Source organism: Pelodiscus sinensis, chromosome 1 (assembly GCF_052426305.1).
Source record: "Pelodiscus sinensis isolate ZL-2025 chromosome 1, ASM5242630v1, whole genome shotgun sequence".
In the NCBI taxonomy this organism is placed as follows: domain Eukaryota; kingdom Metazoa; phylum Chordata; order Testudines; family Trionychidae; genus Pelodiscus; species Pelodiscus sinensis.
Genome location: NC_143052.1, coordinates 89,095,995 through 89,117,739, shown reverse-complemented (window position 1 = coordinate 89,117,739; position 21,745 = coordinate 89,095,995). Strand labels below are relative to the sequence as shown.

The 21,745-nt window shown below is 47.5% G+C and overlaps 1 long non-coding RNA gene across 2 annotated transcripts; it reads left to right on the top strand.

The window, feature by feature from the left end:
* Positions 1–1,390: 1,390 nt before the first annotated feature.
* On the top strand, positions 1,391–14,694 carry LOC106732327 (uncharacterized). 2 transcript variants are annotated; one of them, XR_003090270.3, is made up of 6 exons: positions 1,391–5,901; positions 6,282–6,408; positions 7,260–7,352; positions 8,995–9,238; positions 13,718–13,792; positions 14,140–14,694. It is a non-coding gene; the product is annotated as an uncharacterized LOC106732327 (long non-coding RNA). The 2 variants fall into 2 exon arrangements; XR_003090268.3 differs by lacking the exon at positions 14,140–14,694 and having other exon boundaries at positions 13,718–14,125.
* Positions 14,695–21,745: the final 7,051 nt, after the last annotated feature.

The window sequence follows — 21,745 nt, the reverse complement described above, 5'->3', positions numbered from 1 at the left end:
TTAATCCTTATAATGTCATTGAAAACTCTTATAATTCCCATTTTACAGATGGGAAACTGACAGACATTACGACTGATCACATAGTAAGTAGCAAGCAGAACTGAACTTAGAACAAGAGAATTCCTGATCCTCAGTCTGATGCTCTTGTTATCTAACCATAGGATCACACAACAGAGTCTTTAATTAGACAAAGTAATGCTTATTTTTTACATTCTGAGGAAGTCTATATTTAATTTTTGTATTTAGCTGTCACTGTATCTTACTGAGATGAGAAAAAAATTAAGCTAGTATTAACTATAGCAGAAAATAAATATCTATTGGGTATTAACTTCTGTAAAAGATTTAACTGGATGAGTTAACTCATTTCACACAATACCAAAGATGTGGACTAATTCAAAATATCTTGTCAACAAAGAGAAAGTGTCCTTGTACTATTCTTGCATAAAGTTATTCAGTTGAAAGCACATGGTTCATAAAAATGTTAGCTGCTCCTCTGATATTGATGTGTTTGCTTGTATCTGTAAAAACAACAAGGAGACCTATGGCACCTTAAAGACTCGGGGTATGTCTACACTAGCCCTTTAGTTCGAACTAGGGAGGCTAATGAGGGCGATCGAAATTGCTAATGAAGTTCATGATCAAGGGAACCTGCTGTTGGGACAAAAAAAAAAAAAGCCCCAAGTCACACCCCTTACGATACTTGTGTCTGTGAGTCCCGCCGCAGCCGCAGCACCTGCACTCCTGCCTCTTGCCGCTTCCGCTGCACATTCAAAACCAGAATTCAGTCCAGCAGCCTTTCCCCAGCTGCACACGCTGGGCTGTTATGCAAATGACACTCACATTCCCGCCCTGGTCTCTGGCCATGCCCTTCTGTGAGATCGGGGAGCGGCTGTGGGGGCTGTTTCATCGCTGGCCAAGCTGAATGTTGGCCATCTTGGAGGCATGCAAATCAGAAGCAGTATTATTTAAATGAGTGTGTGGCTCCGCCCCTGCTCAGGTACCCACGGAAGGGTACTGGTGGTGAAGTGTGGCAGCTGGTCACTATTTAAGGTGGAATAGAGCAGCGGCGCAGTGCAGCTTGAGACTTGGCTGTGCGCTTTGCTGATAGGTGCAGTTCGGTAGAGGGTTTCCTGCTACAGCCCTGTGTAGAGCAGGCTGTGTATGGCTGCAGGCCCCCCTGTGGGGAGTGGGGGATGGTTCCTGGTGGGGGGGATGGAGGGAGGGAAGAGCAGATTTGGAGCTAGACGGGTAGGAAGGGAGTTGTGGCTGGAGAGGAGGGGGGTGCAAAGTTGTGGGTGGGGGCTGTCTGGGAAAGGGGATGAGTTGGGGGAGAGGGGAGGGAATAGAAGCGCAGGGGTTGGCAGACAAAGGGGGTGCAGGATGAAGGGAGAGAGGTAGCTCAGAGTTGGGATGAGCTTCAGGATTGTGCCTGGCAGAAGTGGGGCGGGGGGGTTGGGCACTGGAACAGAGAAGCTCTCAGGCATGAGCAAGCAGTGTTAGTTCTGCATTGTCCTTAGCAAATCAGTGGCCCCTGTAGAGTTGCTGGCCTCTTCCCTTCTGAGACATGCAATGTGCTCAACAGATAGTATGGTAATCTTTGAGGCCAGCCCAACCCTTCAGAAGTCAGGACTTAGCCTCCCACACACACATGTCATCTGATGGGGTTCTTTATATGTGTCCTCTGAGTCCTGAGTCTGTAGGATGCTCTTGGGTAATGTCTGAAAGCATTTTTTTTTAGCCATAAGAGGGTTTGGTTTGGTTTTAATTAAAACTGGGAGTCTCTTCTAGTCACCTGCCTTCAGGAGCTGGGGCTAAGGAAAAAACACCAAATATGTTGAGAATTGGTAACACTGAAGTCAGCCCTCCTAGACGCCTTGTCAGGGACAAGGTAAGTTGCTTCTTGTGTTTTACAGAGGGACAAATGTATTCTAGCCTTTTCAGGACAGGAGCTGTGCCTTGTTGTTGCTGTGTACAGCACTGAGCTCACAGTGACTTGCATAACAAACAGCAGCAAGATTAAGTGAATTACGCAAGGTCACACAGCAAATTGCTGGCAGCCAGAAGCAGAGACCACAGTATGGAGTCCCTGTCTTTACTGTGCCTCTGACATATCCTCTCCCTATTTATCTTGATGACTGTTAAACTTTCTGTCCATAGTAGGGATCCACAACTAGACGTCTGAAGTTATCTTATCTTCAAGAAATAGTATCTATTGCAGATTTTTTAAATACAAAGCATTGTAAATTTGTTGAGCATTACTATGGTGAACTAGTGTATATATTGTAACTAACAGTTTTCTTGTTTTTTGCAGTACTTAATTTTTCTTATCAAAAGAATTCCATACAGGACCAATGCAAAAATATGTCCAGTTTTACTATAGATATGAGAAATTCCAGTTTAAGAGTGGCCATATTTAAATTGGTAGTTATTTTGTGAACACAGTACTAACACCTGTCTCGTCAGTCAAATACAATATATGCTGACAAAATTTCTGTCCCTTCGTAACATCTGTATGGTTATATAACCTACATGCTTTATACTGTAGCACTGTTTTTTTTTTAAATACATGCATATGCACCTCCCAATAAGAGTAAAGCCATGAGGAAGACATGCAAATTTTAGGAGTCTTCTGGCTTTGTATATGTGCAGAGGGTGGGGGCAATGGAAGCCTAAATATATACGTAAATAGGATATAAGAGTTTCTGAAGATGTATAGGAGATCCTCATAATTCCCTGAAAGGCCTTTTGCAGTGCTGCATATTCACAGGTCTCCTGTCCCAACCTTGAGGAGAGGGACTGTGGTTCCCGGCAGCTGCGGTAAGAAAGTATTATTCACCTTATGCAGTAACATCTGTTCTTCGAGATGTGCTGCTCCACTACAGGGTTTGCTAGCAGTAGCTCCTGGTGCACCGCGCATACACAGAAGCCACCTTGCACCGTTTGTGCCCTTTCTGTGTTGCGCGGTCCGTCCCGCTAGTTCCTCCTAGCCGGAACATCTGAAAGATACAAATACAACAGTTCTGAAGCAGGGAGGAGGGTGGGTTGTGCAGCACCCATGGGGACACACATCTCGAAGAACAGATGTTACTGCACAAGGTGAGTAACACTTTCTTCTTCTTCGAGTAGTGTCCCCGTGGGTGCTCCACTACAGGTGAGTATGAAGCAATAGCCCAGCGTTCATATCGTGCTTTGGAATTATCATCTGTGTACAGAGGAAAGCACTGCTTGAGCCACTGCCGCATCTGTAGCCATGATACAATCAAGGGCATAGTGCCTAGCGATGTGGAAGACCAGGTAGCGGCGTGGCATATATCGCGTAGGGGAACATCTTTGAGGAAAGCCATAGAGGTGGCCATACTCCTGGTCGAATGCGCCTTTGGTCTACAGGGCAACGGTTTGTTACGAAGAGCGTAACAGCGAGCGATGCAGTTCATGATATGAGATGAGATGCGCTGTGAAGACAATTGCTGGCCTTTGGAGCGGGTCGCCACTGACAGCAAGAGATGCTGTGACTTTCGGAAGGAGCGCGTCCTGTCCAGGTAGAAGGCAAGCGCTCTCCTGATTTCCAGGGTGTGTAAACAGGCGTCCTCTGCAGTGGAATGCAGCTTCAGGTAGAAGGTGGGAAAAGTAATAGGTTCATTGAAGTGGTACAACGAATTAACCTTTGGCAGAAAAGCTGGGTAGCTACATAATATCACACCCCATTCGGTAAACAATGTATATGGAGGGTGAGCCGAAAGCGCTGACAACTCACTGATGCGGCGGGCCTAAGTGATGGCGAGCAGAAGTGCAACTTTCATAGTGAGAGTCTGTAGGTCGCAAGTCTCTAGCAGCTCAAACGGTGGACGGGTAAGGGTATCCAGTACGAGGCCTAGGTCCCAGGATTCCGGGATGGGGTCAGGTGGAGGATAGAAGTTTGCAATGCCATTCAAGAACCTCTTAGTGAGTGGATGCGCGAACACTGAGGTGCCGTCTATGGGAAGGCGGAAGGCAGAAATCGCCACTAAGTGTACCTTAAGCGAAGAGATTGCCAAGTTTTGCGACCTTAGGTGAAGAATGTAATCCAGAATGTGTTGGAGGGGCACTATTAGAGGATCTGCATTCTTTGACTGACACAAGGCTAGGAAGCGATGCCATTTGTAAAGGTAGGATTTCTGGGTAGTTTGACACCTACTGTGTATTAGGAACTCCTTGACTGCCTGACAGCACACTAACTCCGGTCCTTGGAGCCAGTTAGGAGCCAAGCTGTGAGATGTAGATCGATGCTCGGGTGCAGAAGGATGCCGTGCTGTTGTGAGAGGAAATTGTGCAACTGTGGTAGTCGCCGAGGTTGGGATAAGGACATCCGCATGAGTTGTGGCAACCAAGTCTGTCAGGGCCAAAAGGGTGCTACCAATATCATTGTTGCCCCATCTGCGACAATCTTCCCTATCACCTGTGGTATAAGTGGGATTGGGGGGGGAAGGCATACAGGAGGCGGTGTATTCCCCAATCGAGGAGGAAGGCATCCCCCTGCGATGCGCTGCCTATGCCTGCCCTTGAGCAGTAGGGGCGACACTTCTTGTGTCAAGTCGCAAAAGGTCCATGTCGGGGTAGCCTCAGGTCTCGAAAAGGCTGCAGGCTACTTCGTCAAGCAGCTCCCATTCATGCTGCAAATGAAAGGTTCTGCTCAGAGCATTGGCAATGGTATTGCTCTTGCCTGGGAGATATGTCACCGTGAGTGTAATTCCATGGTGGGTTGCCCAATTCCAGAGGCGAATAGACTCTGCGCAGAGGAATTGGGATCTGGTGCCCCCCTCCTGGTTGATACAGTAGACTGTGCAGATGTTGTCGGTAAGAATTTGTACCGTGGTTCTCTGTATCTCATGGAGGAAATGCCTGCAGGTATTGAACACCTCCTGTAACTCCAGAAAGTTTATGTGAAAGAGGGACTCGTGATGTGACCATATCCCTTGGACCTGGTGATGCTGCATATGTGCTTCCCAGCCAACCAGCGATGCATCTGTGTTGATCTGGACGGATGGGGCTTGAGCGTGAAAGGGGACGCCTGCCAATGTATTGCTCGGATCGAACCACCAGGCCAGGTCGTCCCTCACCCAATTGGGGACAACCACAAGTTTGCGGGTATCGTTGATGCCTGGCTTGTAGATCACGAGCAGCCAATGCTGAAGGCATCTCAGGTGAAGTCATGCATGTAGAATGATGTATATTACGGCTGCTATGTGCCCCCATAGTTTCAGGTATGTAAGTATGGAGGCTTTGGGAGCGGTGAGCAGGATATTTGTTAAGTCCTGGATAGTCTAGGATCTGTTGAGCGGTAGGTACGCAGTAGCAGTCTTGGAGTCCAGTCTTGCTCCAATGAACTCGAGTGACTGGGACGAGATCAAGGAAGACTTCAGTATGTTGATGAGGCCCAGAGCCTCTAATGTGTCTCTGGTTGCATTGACTGCAGCTTGGGCCCCGTCTGCTGTGTGGGCCCTCAACAAACAGTTGTTCAGGTAAGGAAAAATTTTGATGCCGAAATGGCGGAGGTGGGTGGCTATGGCAGCTAAGTTCTTAGAGAAAACTCTCGGTGCTGCCGAAAGGCCAAACGGGAGCACTGTGTATTGATAATGATCGTCGCCCAGTGTGAAATGTAGAAACCTCCTGTGGGCTGGGTGCACGGACACGTGAAAATACACATCCTGGAGGTCGAGGGACGCGAACCACTCCCCTTCGTTCAAAGTTGGAACGATAGAGGCTAAAGTAACCATCTTGAATTTTTGTTTTCTTAGATGACAATTGAGTTTGTGGAGATCCAGGATAGACCTCCATCCTCCGGACTTCTTTAGTGTGAGGAAGTACCACGAATAGAAGCCCCTGCCTCTGAATTCATATGAAACCCTCTCCACCGCTCTGATGGTAAGTAGACGTGCGACCTGCCGCAGCAGAGGTTCGTGAGAGGGGTCCCTGAAAAGGGATGGAGGAAGAGGGGTGGCGGGGGGCAGGGTGGAAAAAGGGATGGTGAGGCCAGAGGTCACAATCTCCCTGAACCACCAGTCTATAGTTATTGCAAACCAGCGGGGATGATAATGTCTCAATCGATGGTGGACTAATTTGGTTACTTTGGAGGAAGCCTCCAGAAGGGGAATAGCACACAGTCCCTCAACTGACACATCAAACTTGCTGTTGGGACTGTTGTTGGGTTGGCGTCTTGGCAGGTTGTTGCCATCATAGTTGAGGGCGCTGCCTTTGCCTCTGCTGGTCATAAGGTCTGAAGCGAATGGCCTTGTCTGTTGTAGGGTCCAACTTTCCTGCATCTGACGGACGGTGTGTAGATCCCCAGCGTCCTCAGGGTAGTTCAGGAGTCCTTCCCGGAATGGAATATCTGGTCGGCGTTCTGTGCGAATAAGGATCATCGATCATAAGGTAAGTCCTCCACTTTGGGCGGGAGGTCCTTGGGCACAGAGGCCAGATGAAGCCAGAAAGCACGGCGCATGACCACAGATGTTGCTGTGGTTTGGAATGTCGTGTCCGCGATATCCAAGGAAATTTGAAGTGCAGTACGGGCTGCCGTATAACCAGGGCTCGCCAAGCGGCATTAAGCCCCGCTCGCCATCCGTGCAGTTTGGCACGCTGCACATGTGCAGACCGCACTGCGCATGTGCTCACCGCACTGCGCGGCTGTGCCGGCTTGTAATCTACTTGCTATGGGCAAGAAGATTACACTAATTGTAGAGCCCTGAGTATAACCCTCCTGCACGACAGCATTGAGGACTTGTTTCTTAGACTTGGGTAAATACTCCATCAGGGCAACCAATTGGGAATAGTTGTCAATGTCATGATTCGCAAGTTGGGCAGAGTAATTGGCCATCCTAAGGGTTGCTGTAGGGAAAGAGTAGACCTTCCTTCCAGGCAAATCCAGCCATTTTGCTTCCTTGTCAAGAGCTGTGTTCTTGCCTTGTGCAGTTTTTTACTTCTGCTGTGCAGCCTCAGCTACAATGGAATTGGGTTGGGGATGCGTGAAAAGAAACTCTGCATCCTTAGCATCAATTAAGTATTTTTTATCAGTGCATTTGTTCGTTGGTGACACGGAAGCTGGGGTCTGCCAAATGTCATTGTATAGCTCTGAAATTGCTTCATCAAAGGGGAGAGCCAGCTTTGATCTGTTCGAATGTTGCAAAATTCTCAGAAGAGCATGTTATTTCTGAGGAGCTTCGGAAGTGCGCAAGTTCTGTGAGTGGGCCACTCTTTTGAATAATTCTTGGAATTGCTTATAGTCATCTACAGGGGAAGAGTTGTCATTGAAAACTGCATCGTCTGGTGAGGAAGATGATAGATCACTTGGAGAGTCCACCTGCTGTTGCTCAATGGTGAGAGACTGGCTATTGTCCCCTTGATGGGTAGAAGTCAATGGAGCATCATCCATGGGCGTTGGGGGGACCTGCCTGGGGGGAGGATGTCCTGAGATGGCAGCTGTGGTGAGTGAGACCGAGGACACTCCAGTGACACAGGCAGTGAACGAACCCCGGTGGAAGAGTGTGGGCAGTCCCGGTAGTAAGAGGTATATCAACTACCATGATGATGCCCATGGTGTGAGTGTCGAGGAGAGTACGAGCTCGCAGTCCTATATTGGTAGTAGTGGGAACGAGTAGGGGACACAGGAGATCGTGATCATAGTGAGTAATGCGACGGGGATCGCGAGTAATACAAGCAGTGATAATGTGGAAGTGTGAGGGATCATCGTGGGGTCCTCCAATATCACCGTGAGGGTGATCAGTAGCGGCCATAATCACGTCTGTCACAGTGAGGTGAGGGCAAAGGCTCAGGAGAAAACACAGCCCTGTCCGGGCTGGGCGAAGGAGTATGCACGTGCCTAGTTTTCCTCTGGGTTTTGGTAGGTTCCCTGGTATTTGGTGGAGGGACTATGGGAAGCGGGCTACCCGGTACAGAGATCACAGATCTGGACTCGGACAGCTCCCGGCCCATGGATGGTGATCTGGGCGCCAATGTCAGTGATGCTGGTGCTGTGCCCACGTCTGATGGCCCAGGCTGCACTGCTTCAGCAAGTGGTGTCGGTTCGGTTCTCAGGGCCGGCTCTGACCTTGGTGCTGTCTCCCTCTGTATGTCTCTTGGTGCCGTCTTCCTCTGTGCGGCTCTTGGTGCTATCTTGCAAGGTGCCGATTTTGGTGCCATTTCTGTGTGACGCTCTCGGTGCTCTCTCGTGTGGTGCCAATTTCGGTGCCATCTCTCTGTGCGCCGCTTTCGGCGCCGGTTTGGCACCGTTGGCAGAGCAGACTCGCTGCTCGGTGCCGGTCTCGGTGCCAACTCAGTTCTCGGCACCATTGGCAGTGCCACGTCAGGTGCCCATGCCATCTGGCTCCGTGGTGCCACTGTTGCTAGTGCTGATTCAGGGCGTGGTGCCACACGCGACGCCGGTGTTGACATAGATGAAAGCGTGGGGCTAGGCGCCAAAGTACTGTGGGCCTTGACTGACTTCCCCGCGCTGTGTCTCGGCGGCAGCCCAGATGTGCTCGCTGCATCTCCCGCACTTACACTCCCGTCACGGAGTGGAGTTTTTCCTCTCATGGGACTTACGTAGCATTGGGGTGTCCATTTGTTGCCCCGCCGGTGACAGTTGAAGTGCTTTGTTAAAAAGCAGCAATTTAAGCCACATTTCCTTGTCCCGCCTGGCTCAGTTTGGAGCAGTGGCCACACTTTTGGGGAATATGGCCTTCCGCCAAGCACCAGATGCATCGGGAGTGGCCGTCCGACGCTGGCATAGTGTCACCACATGATGCGCACTTTTTGAAGCCTGGGGAGCCGGGCACGTTGTACATTGTCTGTCAGGCTTGGCCTAAGCCTGCCTGTGGACCAACAGTAACTACTAAGATACATAATTTTTTTTTTAAACTAGACTAACTAACTATGAACAGTAAACTAAATCAACTACAACTATGAGGAAGGGGGCTAAACTGGGACGAACGAGTAATGCTGTTCTCATTTTCTTTTCAGGGCGGAGGTAAGAGCTCGTCCCAACTCCATCTGTGACCGTGGATGGTTAGGAGGAATTGACAGGACGGACCGTGTGATGCAGAAAGGGCGCAAGGCAGCTTCTGCACATGCTTGCTCCACCGGGAGCTACTGCTAGCAAAACTCTCTGGACTGTACCCTGATGAGGTTCAACAAGGACAAGTGCAGAGTCCTGTACTTGGGACGCAAGAATCCCAAGCGTTGTTACAGGCTGGGGACCAACCAGGTAAGTAATAGTTCTGCAGAAAAGGACCAGGGGGTAATAGTGAATGAGAAGCTGGATATGAGTCAACAGTGTGCCCTTGTAGCCAAGAAGGCTAATGGCATATTAGGTTGCATTAAGAGAAGCATTGCCAGCAGATCCAGAGATGTGATTATTTCCCTTTATTTGGCTCTGGTGAGGCCACATCTGGAGTATTGTGTCCAGTTCTGGGCTCCCCACTACAAAAAGGATGTGGACGCATTGGAGAGGGTCCAGCGGAGGGCAACCAAAATAATTAGGGGGCTGGAGCATATGACCTACAAGGAGAGGCTGAAGGAGTTGGGTCTGTTTAGTATGCAGAAGCAAAGAGTGAGGGGGGATTTGATAGCAGCCTTTAACTTCCTGAAGGGAGGTTCCAAAGAGGATGGAAAAAGGCTGTTCTCAGTAGTGACAGATGGCAGAACAAGGAGCAATGGTCTCAAGTTGTGGTGGGAGAGATCCAGGTTGGATATTAGGAAAAACTATTTCACTAGGAGAGTGGTGAAGCACTGGAATGGGTTACCTAGGGAAGTAACAGAGACTCCATCCCTAGAGGTGTTTAAGTCTCGGCTTGACAAAGCCCTGGCTGGGTTGATCTAGTTGGGATTGGTCCTGCCTAGAGCAGGGGGCTGGACTTGATGACCTTCTGAGGTCTCTTCCAGCTCTATTGTTATATGATTCTATGACTAACCTGAAGGAGTTCCCAAGAAAGTAGTAGCGAAATGCGTCCACCACCCACTTCAATGTCAGGGCTTCCTTTTCTATAGTTGAGTAGGTCTGTTCTCGTCGAACAACTTCCCACTTAAATAAAGTACAGAATGTTCTTCACTGTCCACCTCCTGGGCTAGAACTATCCCCAGTCGCACCTCTGATGCATCCGTATGTAAAACAAACTCCTTTGAGAAGTCTGGCTGCGTCAGCACAGGGGCTTGGGTTAAACAATCCTTCAAAGTTTGAAAAGCGTGGGCACACTGGGCAGTCTATTGTAACTTTTTGGGCTGTGAGTTCTTGCTCAAGTCTGTTAAGGGGGCTGCTATTGATGCAAAACCTGGTACGAATGCCAGTAATAGCCCGCTAACCCCAGAAACTGTCATACCTGTCTCTTTGTGGGCGGGTTTTGGAAGTTTCTCAGGGCGCTTACATTGTCTACTAATGATTTTAATTTGCCTCTTCCCACCATATACCCCAGATATGTGACCTCCTGTTGTCCTAAGAAACACTTCCCCAGATTAGCCCTCAGCCCCGCCTCTCCCAGTGTGTCAAGCACTACCTCCAGGCGCTGGAGGTGTACTGACCAAGATGAGCTATATACCACAATATCATCAATGTAGACCGCTGCAAATGATCGATGCCCCTGCAGAACCTTGTCCATTAATCTCTGGAAGGTCACTGCGGCCCCATGCAGCTCGAAGGGCATCGTTATAAATTGGTACAGCCCAAAAGTAGTATAAAACGCTGTCTTTTCTTTAGAAGCTGGGGTTAGGAGGATTTGCCAATACCCTTTGGTCAAGTCTAGGGTTGATATATACTGGTCGTTCCCCAGCTGTTCCAGGAGCTTGTCCACCTGGGGCATAAGGTACATGTCAAACCTGGAGATTGCATTCACCTTTCGGAAGTCTATGCAGAATCGGACTGTCTCGTCTGACTTGGGGACGAGTACTATTGGGCTTCTCCACTCACGTCTGGACTCCTCGACAACTTCCGTTCGTAGCATATTTTGTAATTTTTCCCAGACCGTGTTCCACATTTTGCGGGGTAGGGGCCATACCACATACATACCTTATGGCCAGGTCGAGTGGCAATATGGTGGCTTGCCCATGTGGTCCTGCCGGGGTACGCTGAGAGGACTTGAGTGAATTGCTGCATGACTCTCTGGAGCTCCGCTCACTGGGAATCGGTCAGATCTCCCCCAAGCCGTCCTGGTTCCACTATAGCAAAGTCCCCACTCCATGGGCCCAGTTCAACTTCTTCGGGGCCTGGCGCTATCCCTCCTTTTCCCCGAAGCTGAATTTCAGTCTACCTGACCCATCTGGTGTAGAACCTCGACGGGCCCTTGCCACTTGGCTAGTAACTTGGATTCCTTACTGGGGAGTAGAAGCAACACCCGGTCCCCCGGCTTGAATTCTGTTTTTTGCCCCCCAGTTATAATAATATGCCTGCCCATCTTGGGCTCGTAGCAAATTAGCCGTGGCAAACTCCCCGAGCTGCTGCAGCTTTTCCCGCAACTGCAATATGTACAGGACCGATGCCACCACCTGGACTCATGTTTTTGTTAAACCGCTCCACTAAGCCATCACTTGGGGGGTAATAAACGGACATTCTTAAGGCTTTGATGTTCAGGAGCTAACAGAGTTCTCCCATCATCTTAGAAGACACATTCATGCCCCGATCCATTAGTATCTCCCGAGGGATTCCCACCCATGTAAAGATTTTTACCAACTCAGTGGCCAATGTGGGGGCGGTGGTATGTCGTAAGGGCATGGCTTCTGGATACCAGGTAGCATAATCCACCAATACCATGATATATTGAAACCCCACCCTTGATGGGTCTAGAGGGCCCACTAAGTCAAAGGCCACATGCTCGAAGGGGATGCCTATAACTGGTAATAGAACCAGGGGGGCTTTAGGCACATTCCCCGGTTGGGTCCTCTGACATTTGGGGCAGGATTCACAAAACTTTTGCACTCACAAATGCCTGGCCAAAAAAACCTCTGGGTAATCCTCCTCAGCATTTTCTTTCTCCCCAGATGGCCTGCCCACGGGTGGCATGGGCCAGTTCTAAGATGTGTGACCGGTAACTGCCGCATTTGCATATTTATTGTGCAAAACAGCACAGTATAGACATAGCCTAACTTTTTAGCTTGGAAAAGAGATAACTAAGGGGGACATATAATAGATGTCTATAAAATCATGACTGGTGTGGAGAAAGTAAATAAAGAAGTACTATTTACTCCTGATAAACACAAGAAATAGGGGTCACCAAATGAAATTAATAGGGAGCAGGTTTAAAACAAACTCAAGGAACTATTTATTTACACAATGCATAGTCAGCCAGTGGAACTTTTTGCCATTGGTTGTAGTAAATGCCGACTAGTTTGAAGCGCTCAGTCACATCTCTCCCCAATCTGAGGCTTTTCACCCCAGAAGATTAAGGAGGGGTTACTGTAGCACCTACTTAGGTCCCCCATAGCTCATCTATCAGAGCTTGTAATGTAAAAGGGAACAAAATGAATATTTGAATGGTACAGTAAAACAAGGATCTTTATTAACTAAGGTGCATCTACATACCAGTTATTTCAAAATAACGGCCATTATCTCAAAATAACAATGTGAGCATCTACACAGCAATTCCATTATTTTGAAATAATTTTGGCATAACGGACAGCTTATTTTGAAATCTGTAAACCTCATTCCATGAGGAAAAACACTTATTCCTAAATAGCTATTTCAGAATAGCACTGCTGCTATTCCAACACTCCACTGCTGCTATTTCGAAATAGCTCCTCCCCAGAGCCATTCAAAGAAATTGCTCCTCAGTGCCTCCTGGGGCTCTAAATCCAGGTAGCATGTCCACATTAGGGAAGCCTGCCTCAGACCAATTTTAAGGCTTGCCTGTAGCATAGACATGTATTTCAAAATAAGCTATTTCAGAAAAAATCTTATTTTTTAAAAAGGTGTTCTGTGTAGACATGCTGTCACAGGGCCGACTCACCGGTAGGATGCCTCCAGCTGGTTGCTTTAGAAATTCACTAGTTGTTTCACTGGACACCTCCCTGAAGCGGGTGTATCCCTGTGTACCTTTTGACCACGGTGTCCTCTTCCAGGCAATGCCCTCAGGGTCCTCTCCAGAGACCGCCAGTTCCATCAGAGAACACCCAGCGCCCCTGTACCCATCGTGCCTCAGTGACCTCCTGCCAGTCTTCATCTAGCCCCTGCTTCAGGGGCAAACTGCAGACTGTAATGGCCACTCATCACCGGCAAAGTGGTGTGGACCTGCCGTCCCTGCCTACCAGGGCTGCCTCTCTGCCCCCTTAGTAGCCTTGGGTCTTGCTCCAAACTCTGCAGCCTGGGAGCTTGCTTAGCCAGAGCTTTCCCCAGCCCTGTCTTCCTTCCCCCAGCACTGCTCTACCTCTTAGGAAGGCTCCTGCTTTCCTGGCACTCAGGTCCCTACTGCCCTCTCCCCTGAGCAACAGTCAGTTCCTCTTTATATAGTCCCCAGCTGGGCCCTCATTAGTAGAGCTGCCTCAGCTGGGACTTCGCTCTCCGCCCTTACTCCGGGCTGGGGTTTTGCCCTTAAAGGACCAGTGCAGGGCAGCCACCCTGTCACACATACCCTAAGAGAAGAAGGGGAAGGGAGAAAAAAAGCCTAATGTTGTTGGATATCGGCTATGGTTATAACATCAAACGTACATTCATAGAAATCAAACAAGAGGCTGATGACATGCTTTCTCTACCTTTCTCCAGATGTTGTCAGGAAGTCAGGGTTCAAAGACAGAATTGCCATGCTGGGATGAAAAACTGACCAGGATTAAGAGATAAGTACGGGGCCCTATCTGATATCCACCCTATCCCCTTTGTGCTGTCCTGCAGGTGAATTTGCCCTGATCACTCACAGAATTCATGAAAGCATGTAGGCTTCCTTCAAAATTAACTTGATGGTTCCCTAATATATCCCTACGACAGTCAAATAAACAGTCATCTAGGCCAGGCAACCAGAGTTTACCAGAGAACAAGTTAATGGCCCCTGCTCTCTTCTCAGCTCAGAGGAGAGTGAGAGAGCAAGCCCTTAACTATTGCATCACACTCATTATTATTATCTCACGTTGCTAAGCAACAGCCAATGTTATTCCCACCTTTTTATACTCTCTTCCCGCCTTTTCTTATAGGAGGAAAGAAGAAGCTTCTCCAACATAGAGAACCTTGTTCCTATAGCCCATCTAACATGGCTACTTTAATAAACATTACTTTTCATCTAAACTTCAAGTATCTTTTTCATAATTTGGTAAAGGCAGCATTTAACAATGTTGTGAAGGCCAATAAAAGAAGTAGGTAATTTTATGGCGGGTCAGTGGCTATTAGCCAGGATAGCCCAAATGCAAAACCATGTTCTGAAGTGTTTCTAACCTGCTTGCCAAAAACTGGGTGTGGAGGACAGGGGATGTATCACTTGATGATTTCCTGTTCTTTTCATTCCCTCTGAAGCACCTGGCATTGGCCACTATTGGAAGACAAGATACTGGGTCAGATAGACCATTGGCCATTTTTCCAAAAAAACTTCAATTACGTCCACACTGCAATCACGTTCTTTTGAAAGAAAATCGAAAGAACAGAGGGGTTTTTCCAGCACTGGTAATCTTTTTTCTAAAAGGAAGAAGCCTTTTTCTGAAAGAGCTCTTTCGGAAAAAGGTGTGTATGAAGAGGAAGTTCTTTCGGAAAAAGAGGAAAAAGCACAGGTGCCCTGGTCGCCACTCTGTCCATAGTAATCACAGTTTAAATGTGAGACAGCATCCATTCAGCATAGACGCTATCTTTCAAAAAAGCAGATAGTTTTTTGATGCGCTTTGGCAGTGTAGATGTTCTCTTTTGGAAGAAGTTTTTTTCGGAAGATCTCTTCTGGAAAAGCTTCTTCCGAAAGAAGCCTGCAGTGTAGATGTAGCCTCAGTATAGCTATTCTTATGTTCTTAATTTGGGGGTTTTTGAAGGCTTCATATAACTCATGACCCACAGTATCCATTCAACTGACATCTTTAGCTATCTCATCACTAAAGACTTCTCTCATCATTATATTAATGATCTCCTCTATGTCATACATGAATGGATTATCAGTATGAACAAACTAACTTGTAACTTTAAAACTAACTCTTGGCATTTAAAAGAACCCAGTGAGTCTAATTACTTGACTACTTTTGAGGAAGCCATCCCAGCTACACTTAACATTAAGGTTTGAAATATCCTGATTAGAAATGGTCTCAAAGAAATAAAGACCAATATGGAAATCTCATGAGAACTGTTTTTGTCAAAAGGCAATTTTATTTTAATAAAATTTCTTGATTTTTTATTTTAATACAACTTCTTGGTTAACAAACTCAACCAATGCTAGTCTCTACTCAAGAAGCTTGCAAGGCACTACTAGTTTAAAGTCTGCATATAGGGAAGGATCCTATTTTAGTCCATGCTGAACCGTTTCTGAATCAGAGGAGCTTAAACCTCCTAATCCTTTAGTTTGTTTCTTTGGGGATGTCTCTGATATGAGTTGGAAAATGTTTGACGTCAGTTTTCCCCCCCCCCCAGGAAACACCATCAGTCTGGTGAAGTGTTAAGCATGATTATTTGGGAGCTGTCTTACCAATTCCCTATTTAAGGTACATTGGTTGAGGTTGTGCTGCCAGGTTCACTATTAATGTTGCTCCTATTGTTTTGGAATGTCATCAAGCTGTTTATTATCTGGGCAGGATTCGCAGTCCTGGAGAGTATATTTAGAGGACATGTATTTTGTAAGTAGAAGCAGGAATCTTAGACTACACTTGCAAATTTTAGCGATGAAAGTGCTGTCAACAGGCAAAAGACACCAAAACTGGACACTCGTTTTTCTGGTACCCACTATCAACAACTCACGAAAACATCTGTAGCTCCCTCATTGAAAGAAAGAATAAAGCATTGTGGATATGCATCCCACAGTGCCTTGAGTCACTTTCACTTGCTAAGTTCTGTGGGAAAGTACATCACAGCATTATGCATGTTGGGAATGTGAAAAATGTCCTGTCAGCCATCTCTTCTTCCCAGACGACCCTGGGTTTCCTGGGGAGCTGCCAGCTGCTCCGTGTGCAGTTTTTATGCATTTAACCGACAGCAGTTTAGCTTGTGGAGAACCTTGGTGCACAGGATACTCATAGACACTCCTGTATGTACTAGCATCTTTTGACAAAATGACCCAAACTTCGCTTTCAGCATGACGGTTATGTTTGTCTCCCCCATTCGTCATTTACAAAATTGGGGGAGAGGAGGAAGGGGAACTGGACCCTATTATTGAGGATCCAAACAGGGGAAGCACAATTAACTATTCTCTCTTCTCACTACTTTCCATTCTCCATGTCAGATTTATCAATCTCTTGAACAGCACAGCTGTTGGAATTTGGTCCAGCTGCTCTCTAATCTCGTATTTTAGAAGTTTTTTTCTATAACTCATTTCTGAACACTTTTAACACTTCATTTGTACCCTGAAGCCAATTTACCATTTCCTCTTTAAACCCATTATTTGCTGTTGCCAGATTTATTTTTAAGCTCCTCATCTTGAAATCCCACAGGGCCCTTTACTGCTGATATCTTTTTCTTAGGGATTACTCCAGCTGTTTCTGAGGCATCCCTTATTAACTCATAAGCTTCTTTCAGTCATGACTGTAGCTACAGGAGGTCTATGGCTGCAGGATTTATTAGTCCTATGGCTAACTTTAATGCATGTTCAAGTCCATGGATAACCAATTCACAGAAAGCTGGCACATTATAAGGCACTACACCCTTCCTGTCCATCGATGCCATACCAGTTAGCCAAAAGAGCAGACTCTTTCTTGCTATGTATGTTTCCAGACATTCTGTTGCCTCCTGTCTTTTTAAGTAAATCTTCCCAATAGGACTTTCATAAAAAAACATTTTGTATATTTACACTTTCACACATCTATAATTTCATTGACCTGTCCGATTGGAAGTCCATCAAGTAGAGCCGTGGTCCCCAACATGGCGCCCGTGGGGGCATTTCATTGCGCCCGCCAGGTGCTTGGGGCTGGCCTGGCACCGGGCACATGGCGCACGGGTGCTTGTGGGGGGAGCGCGCTTGGCGGGGAGAGCGCCGGGCACTCGGGGGGGGGGGAGCGCCGGCTCCGGGCGCGCGGCACTCGGCGGGAGGGGGGGGGAGCGCCGGCTCCGGGCGCGTGGCATTTGGCTGGAGGGGGGGGGAGCGCCGGCTCTGGGCGCGTGGCACTCGGCGGGAGGGGGGGAGCGCCGGCTCCGGGTGCACGGCACTCGGGGGGAGGGGGGGGGAGCGCCGGCTCCGGGCGCGCGGCACTCGGCAGGGGGGGGAGCGCTGGCTCCGGGCACTCGGTGGGAGGGAGGGGGGGCGGGGAGCGCCGGCCCCGGGCGCGCGGCCCTTGGAGGGGGGCCCGCAGCTATGGGGGGGCCCCGCCCGCGGGCGCGCGGCTAGGTGGGGCCCCGCCCCTGGGCGCGTGGATGGGGGGCCGCCCCCGGTCCCCGCCCCCTGGCGCCCGGCGGGCAAACGGCCACGCCCCCTGGCGCCCGACAACCTAAAAAGGTTGGGGACCACTGAAGTAGAGCATAAAAATCATCTGCATGCATACATTCTCACATGAAATAATCTTTTTTTTGCTAAGGTTAGGTTAATAATTTAGGCATGCCATCCAATTCAAAGCATTGTCCTTATTAAGTTGGTCTAACTGTTTATCTAAGACCCTTGTTTACTCTGCCAGGACCCTATAAAGTCTGGCTTGAAGTTAGCACTCTCAGTTGTGAGCCACTCACGACAGTGTGACATCTTTCATGGATCCATAGTTAAGCCTTCGGATGATATAATGTACTGGAGGAACTCAATCATGCAGCATTTGAATTTGCAATTCTCCAATTTAACAGAGAGATTATTCTAGCAAAGCTTCTCCAAAATGTGGTGTTTGTATTGGTTAGGGAAGGCTTGATCCTCAGAAAAATAATAAAATAGCTGAAATAGGTAATGATAACTTGATCAAACGTATCACTCAAGGGGTCTGATAAAATGTTGAAATGGTGCAGGAGTGCTACGCTTCCTAAAGGGAATTACTAAGTACTCAAAATGCCTACATTGCATGTAAAAGGTAAGCTTCCACTCACTCCTTCCTGTAAAAGGAACAGGTTATATCTTCCACTCACTTCTTCCTGTAAAAGGAACAGGATATAAGAGCCATGGAGGTCCAGCTTTGTAAAGATTTTTGTGGAGTTTAGGGTCTTGAATAGTTTTTTTACTAAGACTTTCTCTATACTTGCAAGTTTTGTCATCAAAATACCTTTTCTGGTGATAAAACCTCTATAGTGTTCGCTTTGTAACATGACAAAAATTGTGTCGTACCCCCATTTTTGATGATAAAAAACTTCCACCTCTGCACGAGACTTTTTTCTCTTCCCCACTTTTATTGTTGATAATCATGCTGTGTGTACTACAGTAGGGGTTTGTTTGTTTGTTTTTTGTTTATTGGCCTTGAGCATGCTTCCCTCAATTAGCCACTCTGGCTAATCCTTTGAACTCTGCTGCTTTGGAGACACATACACCTCTCCCACCTGCAAACCCTGGGCACTTTAAAAATCCATTTCCTGGTGTCTGAGTCATAGTGTATTGGTGCTTCTGGTTCATTGTATAGAGGTCCTCGTGGCGATTGCTCATCAAGCGAGGGGTGAGTATCGCTTAAAAATGCTCTGATTTGGAGCAATTTAGAGCTTTTGGATCTTATTGATGTGTGGAGTGAAGAATCGGTGCAATCACAGCTGTGAGTAACCCGTAGCAACTGAGGCAGGTCACATTTCAAAAGCTCTGTGTGAGAAGGAATACAAGTGAGACCCCCTACAATGCAGAGCCAAGATAAAGGAGCTCCAGCAGGCATACCAGAAGGTGAAGGAAGGAAACAGCTCATCTGGTGCTGCATCCAAAACATGCTGTTTCTGTAAAGAACTGGACAAAATCCTGGGTGGGGACTCTACATCCACACCCAAGCAGATACTTCTCATAACACAGAGTCATGAGAAACATTTGTCCCAGAGACAGAAGTTATTGATGGAGAGGTGGAAATGAACTAAGGGTCAATCCTGTGGCAACCAATGCACCCGGCAGTGAAGAATTGTTCTCAAGTCCTGATGTTTGTGAAGACTCTCCACAACTGGACATTAAGCATGAAGCAAGATAAGACTCATGGGGCCATGAATTAAGGCAAGAGATGTGGGGTAAGTTGCTGTACAGGCAAGGAAGGTGGTGCAGTTGGTGGCCATGGGGGCATTTAATTCTAGTACAGCCAAGGAAGAGCGGTCTGTGGTGGCCCAGGGTGCTAAAATACACTAGTGCAGTCAAGGGAGGGGGGGCTGCAGTGGCCGTGCAGGGCAGTTAGTCGCTGTATATTGCAACGAAGTGGGATGGGCTACAAAACCACGGGTGGAAAGTTGCTGTTGCAGTGAGTTGGGGGAGGGACAGGTGCCCTTCATTGTCAGAGTGGTTCCTCAGAACCTCCCTGATACTGATAACCACCCTGTGGGCTTCTCTGTCAGCATGAGTCTCTGGGTGCCAAACTATGCATCCAGATCCTGGGTCTCGCTGTTCCTCGAATTATGTTACATGAATTATGTAAGTGACAGCATATGCCCACCATCTTGGGGATATGATCTTCCTAAATGTCCAGCCTGCCATGGAGACACCCCCATCTAGCTTTCAGTCAACCATAGGCACATTAAATAATCATGCTGCATTGGCTTAGCCTGTTGTCGAACTGTTCCTTACTGCTGTTCAGGTGCCCCATGTCAGGCTTCATGAGCTAGGGCTATAATGAGTAACCCCTAGGATCATTACGGACATTTCCATATCTTCCGCTGTAATTTTCTGGTCTGGAAAAAAATCCCAGCATGCAGCTTTTTGAACAGGCCACGCTCTTCAGGGGCCAGCTCATTAACACAGTTGCAGGAAGGTTGCTTTATGCATCCGAAAGTTCTGTCGCCACTGGGCTTCATTGCACACCTGCATGACAGTGTGATCCCACCACTCAGTGCCGGTTTCCATAGCCTAAAAGCAATGGTCCACAGTGCACAGGTGATCTGTGATAGCCCAATGCACTGCCAGTTTGTAGGTGTCATTCTCATCCTCATCCGTATCATCATCAGATATCAAATCCATAACTAGCTGTGCTGCAAGATGCGATTCCTTAGGCACATTGATCACAACATGGGAGAGAATTATGAGATCCATGATTTTTGCAGCAGATGCTGGAATTTGCAGCAAGTACTGTCATTCAAGTGGTACAAAAGTAAGCCAGAAGCCCAGGGAGTGCTGGGAAGCAAAGAAGTGGCTGACGGGACATTTTCTCATGTTCCCAAAATGCATAGCATTACGTTGCATGTTCCCACAGTGCTTAGCGGCTGAGGGTGACAGCAGGCATACCCACATTGCTTTGCTCTTTCTGTTGACTTTCTGATTGGGGTCCTATCAATGTGGCTGTGAAATGTTGACAATTGGAGGCAGAAAAACCAGGTTGACTAATTTTCACTTTTGATGACTTTTGCATGTCCACAGCACCTTCACTGCCAAATCTTTCCAGTGTAGACATAGCCTAAGTGTTAAGAAGTATCTGTTCCAATAGTGAGGTCAAGGATGAAGAGACCTGGCTTTTTGTTGTTTTTTTTTGGCTACAAACAAAATCAGGTTCCTGCTGGTGATGTAGATGGGTGGATGAACCCTATTCTTAGGTTCTCTTGGAGATATTTTTGAAGCATCCTCTGCTCAGCCTCTCAGAGGGAGAAAATACATCCAAAAGAGATCTTTGCTCATGGCTGGAGATGGATGGGACAGTCATAGCAACATTAAGGTGGGAGGGTATCAGCCTCCCTCTCATTGGAGACATCTGCAAAGACCCAGTATTTAAGCTGTGTTTGTTGATGTGAATGGTAACAGAGTGTATTACCCTTTTTGTTCTGGGATACCCAGAGGGGCAGGTTTTCCCAGGAATTGTATTGCAAATTGCCTCCATTTTGGAACCAGGTTCAGGGAAACATCTGTTGGCAATATGATGACCACAAACAAACTGTTCCTGCCCTCCAGAGAATATGTGGATCAGGAGTTATAACCAAGTAACACTAAGGATGACCAGAAACTGTAGGGAATAAAGCAAATTGAACTGAAGGGTTTTATGATGGCCATGCAGAGTTATGATTTCTCACGGTGCATACATGATAGGACTTGATGAGGAGTGATTCTTCAGTGGATCCTATTAGATTGGGTCAAAAGTCCGAAAAGAAGTCAGTGACAAAAGCAGTTAGAGAGCATGGAATGTGTACAAGACAAACTTTAAAACTCATACTGTGTGGTTTCAGCTCAGATTCCTTGACTATAGCATATCACCTTCAGCTAACCAGCTACTGTGATAACAGACTTCCTGGAAACTCTTTGGCTTCAAAAGTGCCCTAGTCTTGCTGTTCACATGCATTTCACTATGTTAAGTGTGTAAGTTTAACTTCTGCTGACCTGAAATTCCAAACTCTAAGGGCAGAGCTTTTAAAATTTACATTGATGCAGCTGTCCTGATGTAATGTATCTGATGAAGACACTCTAAGTCAAGGGGAAGGAGCTCTCCCAGCAGCTTAAGAATGCCAGTGCCCTAAAAGGTGGTAACTAGATTGCTGGGAGCTCTCCTGCAAACATAGCACTGTTTACATCAGTGCTTATGTCGGTATAACATCTTTCAGAGGATCTGGATTAGTCAC